This window comes from Alexandromys fortis, unplaced genomic scaffold (assembly GCF_014885135.2).
Source record: "Alexandromys fortis isolate MF-2015 unplaced genomic scaffold, M_Fortis_MF-2015_v1.1 scaffold_18, whole genome shotgun sequence".
NCBI lineage: Eukaryota > Metazoa > Chordata > Mammalia > Rodentia > Cricetidae > Alexandromys > Alexandromys fortis.
The window spans coordinates 5,612,152-5,621,166 of NW_026067897.1; the positions used below are offsets into that span (position 1 = coordinate 5,612,152).

The 9,015-nt window shown below is 47.2% G+C and overlaps 1 protein-coding gene across 2 annotated transcripts in view; it reads left to right on the plus strand.

Annotated features, from left to right (window-relative positions):
- LOC126516013 (translation initiation factor IF-2-like) overlaps positions 1 to 9,015 on the plus strand; it is a 101,947-nt gene that overhangs the window by 82,103 nt on the left and 10,829 nt on the right. Inside the window, exon 3 of one of the 2 annotated variants that reach the window (XR_007595989.1) lies at positions 4,082 to 5,364. The exons of the other annotated variant lie outside the window; for it this stretch is intronic. The gene's annotated coding sequence lies outside the window, so the exon portion shown is untranslated. Of the gene's footprint in view, positions 1 to 4,081; positions 5,365 to 9,015 lie in introns of those variants that run through there. 2 annotated transcript variants of the gene reach the window in all.

Consider the following 9,015-nt stretch of genomic DNA (forward strand, 5'->3'; position numbering starts at 1 on the left):
GCTGCCTTCATGGCTCGGGACTCACTGCCTGCTGCCTGCCACGGCTTGGGGACCTGCGGCGCGGCGTGGTCTCATGGCCCGCTGCCCACTGCCACCACTTAGGGACCTGCAGCATTTTACTTAAACCATTACACCTGGTGTCTGCTGTTTATTTTCTCATGCTGGGGATTGAACCCAGGGCCACACACATGCTCCCAAGTATTCTGTGATGGAACTACACCCCTTCTCACATTTCCAGGTTCTTGTTAAGGTCAGAGCAAGAATTTCAAGGCCACAAAGTAAGGACTCAGGAAGACATTTTACTTCTGGGCCTTTCAGTTTCAAAGGGTAAGCCAGCCGGAGGTGGTGGCGCACGCCTTTAATCCCAGCACTTGGGAGGCAGAGGCAGGCGGATCTCTGTGAGTTCTAGGCCAACCTGGTCTACAAGAGCTAGTGCCAGGACAGGCTCCAAAGCTACAGAGAAACCCTGTCTCGAAAAACTTAAAAAAAAAAAAAAAAAAGGCGAGCAAGATGTGGGGTGAGGGCGGGTGGGGGTGCACAGAGGAGAGAGATCAGTCACCTGGCCTTGGCCCAGCACTCTGAGTCTTAGAGGCCCTGGAACCAAGATTATTCAAGAGCTAAATGAAGAAAAAGTAGGGATTCGAGAACGAGATGGAGCTCAGCTCCCTGAGGTTTGCTCCGAGTCCTGTCTTTCCGTGGGTTCTTGACTGCGTGGTGGCAGCGCAGTGATGGCCCAGCCAGTTTTCAGGGTTGATGATGGCGACATCATAATAATGTAGCGGAGGGAAATTAGTGCTATCTCATCCAGCTGTGTTAGTCCCACAGTCGTGGAGTGGGCCTGCTGCCGAGGTGTGCCCGCCTCTAGCTGTCATGTGGTCTGTCCTCTTTTATCCTGATGCCCAACTGGCCTACCCCAGTATGGCCATGCCAACGTTTACATAGGTTTAATTGTAGAACTATCTGAATTCCAGGCTTGTAAATACAGACCCTACCAGTTGGCCAGTGCGTAGCTCATGCGTATACTCACACATCAGACAGCTTCACACATGATCACCTATGGTTTGCGGTGCCTTCTCTCCATTTCAGCGGCACAGGGGTCATCAGGCGCCTGCGCATAATTCATAGTTGAAAGCAATGTTTTGGGTGGTAGTTTCCTGGTCCGTGCCACTGTTAAAACCAGAGAAGGTTGGACTTTGGTCATGAGCCATCCTGTCATCTTCTCCTGGAGCTCCTGGGTCACTAGGTCACAAGAAACGGGGAGGATGGTGTTTCAGGGAGTCCCCAAAGCAGGAACAGAGAGAGACAGACCCCCCACTATAACCTCACCTGCCCTTGCTGGCAGAGACTGAACCCTCACCATGACCTCACCTACTCTTACCAGCGGAGACAAAGTCGGCTAATGAAGGCTAAGCAGAGGAGCCAAGGGAGATGTAATTTCAGCAGAGGTCACAAAGGAGGACAAGAAACAGTTAGACAATAAAGGGAATTGGCATGCATGATACAGAGCTCGGAGTGTAGCTCAGTCCCATTGCCCACTCCCCCATGGTCTCTGTGGGGGATGAAAGGGTGCTAGGGATCGGGTCTAGCAGTTCATGCATGCTAAAACACACTCATTCTGAATGCCTAGTTCTTCCTGACTAAAGTTTATTTAACAAGCCATTATTTGTTATTTTGAATCACAAAGTAAAGATGTAAATCTTATGTTTCTAAGATAAAGGGGCTGCTTCCTTCATTTTCTCTGACTCTCTGTCTTTAGACAGAGTGTGACTAAGTAGCCATGGCTATCCCAGAACTCACAGAGATGTTGCAATAAGAGCGGCAGGGCTGTGTCCCCAGCACCTCGGCCGCCTGCTAGCTTATGCCCCGAAATAACAACATACAAACTGTATTCATTTAAACACTGCTTGGCCCATTTCTATCTAGCCTCTTATAGGCTAATTCTCACATATTAATTTACCCCATTTCTTTTCCTTTTTTTTTTTTTAATTTATCCCATTTCTTATCATCTGTGTAGCACCTCTAGGTGCGCTTACCAGGAAGATTCTAGCCTACGTCCATCCTGGGTCGGAGCTTCATAGCGTGTGTCTTGCTCTGAGAGGAGCTGCGTGAAGTCTGAGCTCACTTCCTCTTCCTCCCAGCATTTTGTTCTGTTTACTCCACCCACCTATGTTCTAACCAATCAGGGCCAAGCAGTTTATTGCTTAACCAATGAAATCAACAGATTGATATATGACACTCCCATATCACAGAGATATATCTGAAGGGACTCTAGTCAGCTTGAACATGGCAGACATGACTCTGGCAAGCCTTGATCCTTCTCCCCCATTCTCTCTGTCTTGCTAAAAACAAAAACAAAAATAAACAAAAAAAACAAAAAAAAAAAAAACATGCTAGCCCCCAAGGTCTGTTCCCTTATTTGGCCACTTCCTCCTCCTGAGGTTGACCACCAAGGTCCAACTATCAAAGTATTGAAATCCAGCAATCAAAAGCCCCCTTTGGCTCACCTAACTAACATGTCCAATTAAAACACCCCATCCTAACATGGGGTCCCCTTTTCCTTTGTGAAGTGCCATTTGCCTGTGTGCCCCATCTGTCTCCTCTCTATACAAGAAGTCCTTTGTCCCTCTGGGACAAATGTCCCTTCCCCTCTCCCTTGTTCCAGTCCCCTTCTCCCTCACCCTCTATGTCCCGTCTTGTCTCTTATCCCTGACTTCTGTCCCTCTTTGACAAATAACTGTAAGAGCTATTACTGAGCTCTCACAGTTTCTGCCTCCCTACTGATGGGATTAACGCCTGTGCCGCCACATCTGGCTCTTTTAAAAGACTTATTTTGTGTGTAATTAGTTTGCCTGCATCTCTGTATGTACCGCGTGTGTTCCTTGTGTCCGAGGAGGTCAGAAGAAGGCGTCAGACCCCTAGAAACTGCAGTTATGAATGGTTGTGAACCACCACGTGGGTTTTAGGAACTGAACCTGGGTCTCCTGCAAGAGCTGCAAGTGCTCTTAACTGCTGAGCCATATCCCAACCTCCTATTACTTATTTTTAAAGGTATGTAGGGCCAGGCATGGTGAAACTCAGCTGGTGGGCCAGTGCGTTCCAGAGACCCTCCTGTTTACATATTCATATCCCTGGCTTTTCAGATTCATATTTCCATATTTCATATCCACCCAGTGTTCAGATTAGTCCGTTGCTGAGTGAATTCAGGGCAGACACTCAAGGCAGGAGCCCAGAGGCAGGAGCTGATACAGAGGCCACAAAGGAACACGGCTTATTAGCTTGCTCCCCATGGCTTGCTCAGTTAGCTTTTCTGTACACCCCAGGACTCCTGCTCAGGAGTATCACTGCCCTCAGTGGGATGCACCTTCCCATAGCAGTGATTAATCAAGCAAATGGCCCACACACTTGCCGACAGTCCAATCTGATGGAGGCATTTTCTCAGGTGAGGCTCCCTCTTCCTGTGTAACTCTAACTTCTGTCAACTTGGCAGGACCCTAAGCTGCAAAGGGAGAAGATATGAGATTTTTGTGACCCTGGATGCACAGAGTAACCTCTCAGGACACACCCTTTAGTAACCTATCAGTATTAGCATAAAAACAGACAGGTTGAGCAATCTAATCAAACTGAAGTCCCAGACATAAATCCACACACCTATGAACACCTGATTTTTGATAAAGAAGCCAGAAATATACATTGGAAAAAGAATCATCATCAACAAGTGGTGCTGTGCAAATTCAAATATTTCAAATATTCAACTTGATATGCCCCATTAGGTTGGTATCCATGGGGCCTGCTTTTTTGTGAAGGGAGATGGAGAAGGAGAGGGTCTGGGAAGGGGAGCAGGTTGGGGTGGGGGTGGAGGAGGGGAAGGCGGGGAAATTCTGTGGTTGAGATGTAATATCTGAGAGAAGAATAAATAAATCTTTTAAAAGAGGAAAAATAGAAAAACCATTCCGTCCTCCCTTGGACCGCCAGCGTCATGGAAAGCCGGCCATGTCTGTCTTCATTTTTTGCGGGTTTTCTTTCCTTTGGCCGAAGGCACAGAGATAGATTGTTTCCCTTCATCTTTCTTCCGTCGTTTTAGATTCCCAGAACTGCAGAACTTTTCTGGACAGAGCTGCTCAGGTAATTGTCCTTGTTGGAGAGGCCACACCCTGGAACAGAAGCTGTCTTCAGTGGAACCACCTTGGGTAATAAAGATGTCCTCACACCTCCCTGACACAGCGGTGGGCGGGGCCGCACCTTGAGCAGGGCTGCTTAAGCACACACACCCCTTACCCACTACTACACCTGTACTGTCCGTCAGTATTTGAAGTCAGACTTCAGGTCTTGTCGTCTCTTTCATTTGTGGTCACAATGAAAGAGTTTCCTCTGCCTCTCACCTTGCAATGTCTGTTCCATTGAAATATTGAAATGAATGACTAAGCTTAGCTCCCAGAACCCTGGCTTTAGCCCTAATAACTCGGGTTACCTTGAGGTGTGAGACACTGGGCTGCTGACTGAACTTATTCTATGGGCTTAAAGTCTTGTGTAGGTATGAGGCTGGCTTAGGGGACAAGTAGCGTTGAATGATGCTCTGGTTCTCTTTCTTCCTGTCTCTATCTCTCTGGTTTGCCGAGATTGTATCTTACTATGTAGCCCACTCTGGCCTGAAGTGAGAAGCATCCCCCTACCTCAGCCTCCAGGAGTTGGGATTATAGGTAGCTACCACCATGTGTAGTGTTTATTTTGTTTGAAATAGTCTTGCTGTGTAGTCCCTGCTGGGCTTGATCTCATGATCCTGTGTCTTCTACCTGTCCTCATTTAATGTCCACGACCAAACGTTTTTTAGTTTTGTTAGTTGGTTTAAGATGTATTTATTTGTAGGCATCTTGTCTGCATGAATTACTGTGCAAGAGATACGTGCGATGCTTTCGGAGGACAAAAGAGCGCATTGGGCCCTCTGGAGCTAGGGTTACAGATGGGGTAGATATCACGTGGGTGCTGGAAACCAACCCTGGGTCTCTGCAAGGGCAACAAGTGCTTCCAACCTGCTGCACCAGCTCTCCTGCCTCTCACGACCTAAACACAGAATATTACAGAGCAGGCTCTTCCTGAGTCAGAGTTGGGGCCTGGAGGATGTTCTGTGAACACTCTCTCACTTAACCACACCCCCAGGCAGGAAGGCTGGTCCCACTGCCTACTGTGAGTCATAGGAAGGTTAATTCCCGGATCCAGCAACCCTCAGGCGCTGCCCCTTGGAGCTGCCTTTGATCATCCCTTGTGTTTTGCAACTCTTTTCCAACAAACAAAAAAAAAGTCTGACCACAGTTAAGAAATAGAGCCCAGAAAAGATTCCCTTGGAGACACATGCGCAATCTAGGTGAGAGGATTGATGGCCCTGGGAAGACCCAAACCCTTTGAAAGCTGACACGTAAGGTATAGCACAGAGGACCATGGGACAGGACCCTTAGTGGAACATTCTATAGTGAAAGATGCCAGTCATCTACACCGGTCAAGAAAAGGGCCGTCTCTTCAGGGAATCTCTCTCTCTCTCTCTCTCTCTCTGTTCTTTCTTCTTTTTTAAAATTTTATTCTCAAAAAAAATCTTTTTCCATCTTGCATACCATTCTCATTTCCTACTCCCTCCCCTCCTCCCATTCCCTCCACCTTCTCCCCCACCCCACCTCTCCTCATCCACTCCTCAGAGAGGGTAAGGCACATTGCCTTGAGGAAGGACCAAAGCCCTCCCTACCACATCTAGCATCCATCCAAAGAGAATGGGTTTAAAAAGCCAGCACAAGCAGTAGGGATAAATCCTGATGCCACTGCCAGTGGCCCACAGTCTGCCCCAGCCATACAACTGTCACTCACATTCTGAGGGACTAGTTTGGTCCTATGCTGGTTCCTTCCCTGTCTGGCTGGAGTTGTGAGCTCCACGAGTGCCCCCATCACAGTCTTGATCTCTTTGCTCATATTCTCACTCCTTCCACTCTTCAACTGGACTTTGGGAGTTCAGTCCAGTGCTCCATTGTGGGTCTCTGCCAATGTTTCCATCAGTTGTCAGATGAAGGGTCTATGGTGACATTTAAGATAGTCATCAGTCTGACTACAGGGCAAGGCCAGTTCGGGAACCTTCTCCACTATTGCTTAGGGTCTTAGCTGGGGTCATCCTTGGATTCCTGGGAATTTCTCTAGTGCCAGGTTTCTTACGAGCCCCGTAATGGCTCCCTCATCTTTTCTCTTTTGTAGTTAAACTCATGGGACCCCAAAACAAGAGGGTGCTTGAGCCATGTGCTTGCTTGAGACCACTTCTCTGTGGAGCACACCTTGCTGTGTGTTGACTTGCAGTAACTACATTTTTAACACTACTTTCCTGTGTCTTTCTCAGTTCTTTGTGACACAATGTTAGACCCTAAGTTAAATTGTAAGGCCCATCTGCCCAAGGAACCGGTTACTTCCAGGGATTCTGGGAATTGTAGTTCTTGACAAATAACAGTGCCTCATGGGAAAGCACAGTGGCCTATGGGTTTTGTCTATATAAGCCCACCAACACGTGTCAGGGGCCATTCACCTGGAAACTTTCCAGGTTGATGGTCCTGACCAAATTCCATCTTGGTCAGCATTTAATATTTTAATAAAAGCTTGCTTTTATTTGGTCAAAATGGTGGAGCTGGTTTTTCTCTGAATTTCAGGATTAACAGCAAAGACATGGACTTGGTACCATCAAGGATGATTCACAAGACCCCTCTGGTGACACTTTCAGCTCCTGTGATATTTAGTTAATAATTAATTCCATCGAGAGTAGGAATTTCACTTTATAAATTCCAACACATTTAAAAAATATTGTTTATTCAAAGCCATGTGGGCATCTGTGTGTCTTTCCTGTGCTGGCGACCGAAAGCCTGGTATCCTTGCTCAGTCTGTTTCTCAACAGATTAGGTTCCCAAACACAAACACGGGAATTAGGTCAAGGCTAGACGTCTGGCCTACCTCAACTTAGAAGTCGCCACTCTTCAGCTCTTGCCAGACAGATGGGCAAAGTTACTGTTATTTTAGTTTGTGTTTCTCTGAGTATTGGCACGGCCATACATTCATGTTCTATGACCTGGGGTCTACTTTTGATCCTTTAAGTAATTTGTTTGGAAAAAAAACTTTTAGGGCTGCAGAGGTGGCTCAGTGATTATGTTTGCTGGTCTCCCAGGTCTTGAGAACCTACATTGGGTAGCTCGCAACTGCCTGCAACGCCAGTCTACAGGACCCAACACTCTCTTCTGTCATCAGTGAGACCCACACACATGACATCCACGCACGTACATACATCGACACACACACACACACAATCTTAAGAACCCCTCCTTTTGTAAATAGGGGCTCTTAATTATTTCCCCTTGTGTGCACTTCATACGAATGTTTCAACTGTCTGCAGGCTAGCAAAGAGCCCTTCCCATGCTCCTCAGCTCATAGCCCAGCGCTCAGTTAATGCCAGAGAGAGGCACTTCTGACACCTGCCGCAGGCTGCCTTCTCACATCTAAACTATCTTTTTGCTTCTCTGTATATTTTTCCCTCCCGTGCGTAAACAAAGGGACAAACAAACGTGATGGAGTGTGCCCAGCTCCAGGGATCCTCAAATTCCAAATGCCCGCATTAAACCCTCAAGAAACCGTTCTTTTTCCTCCCAAACCCTTTTATGTTCTTGTGTGTGCACAGGCCACAGTATGCACGCGGAGGTGAGAGGACAACTGTCGGGGGCAGTTCTCTCCTTCCACCCCTGAGGCAGAACTTCTCTTCCCTCTGCTGCTGCAGTGTGGACTCCTATCTCATTGGTCCATGTGTTTCCCAGTGGCTTCCTGTTCCTGTCTTCTGTGTCATGGTGGCTGTGCTGGGATTAAAGATGTGAGCCCCTGCAATTGGGCTTTTAACATGGGTTCTGGGGATCTAAACATAGACTATCAGGCTTTTGAAGAAAGTGGTTTTACTCAGTGAGTCATCTCATTGTGTTGCATGGGGCCACTTGTTGGTTTCCGGCCGCCTGGCTAATTTAGCCCCAAAGTAACCACACAGAAATTGTATTCATAAAATCACTGCTTGGCCCATTAGCTCTAGCTTCTTATTGGCTAACTGTTATATTAATTTAACCCATTTCTATTAATCTGTGTATCGCCATGTGGCAATGGCTTACTGGCAAAGATTCGGCATGTTTTACTCTGGCGGCAGCTCCATGGCAACTTCTGACTCTGCCCTTCTTTCTCCTAGCATTCAGTTCTGTCTTCCCTGCCTACCTAAGTTCTGCCCTATCAATAGACCAAGGAAGTTTCTTTATTCATTAACCAAGAAAAGCAACACACAGACAAAAGGACCTCCCACACCATTACTGTTTTCTTTTCAAATAGTTGAATTTGCAAGGTGAAGTTTTGAGTGTTAGTATTTTAAAACAGGGGAGCCTCTTTTTGGGGGAGTCTTTCAAGATAGGGTTTCTTTGTAGCTTTGGAGCCTGTCCTGGAGCTAGCTCTTGTAGACCAGGCTGGCCTCGAACTCACAGAGATCCGCCTGCCTCTGCCTCCTGAATGCTGGGATTAAAGGTGTGCGCCACCACCGCCTGGCCAGGGGAGCCTCTTTCACTCTTCTCTCCCATCTTAGTTGGGGTTTCTATTGCTGTGAAGAGACACCATGACCACGGCAATTCTTATAAAGGAAAACATTTAATTGAGGGTGCTCGCTTACAGTTTCAGAGGCTCAGTCCATTATCAGCATGACAGGGAGCATGGCAGTGTGCAGGCAGACATGCTGGAGTGGAGTTGACGGACTGCCACACTGAGGAAGCTTGAGTGAAAGAGACCTCACAGCCCACCCCACAGTGACACACTTCCTCCAACAAGACCACATCTCTTAACAGCGCCACTCCCTTTGGGGGCCGTTTTTCTTTCAAACCACAGCTACACTCTCTGGTTAGGAACACTGTTCTATGATATGAATATAATGTTGTATCTAATCCTTATGGTATTTAAAAATTTGTGTGTGTGTGTGTGTGTGTGTGT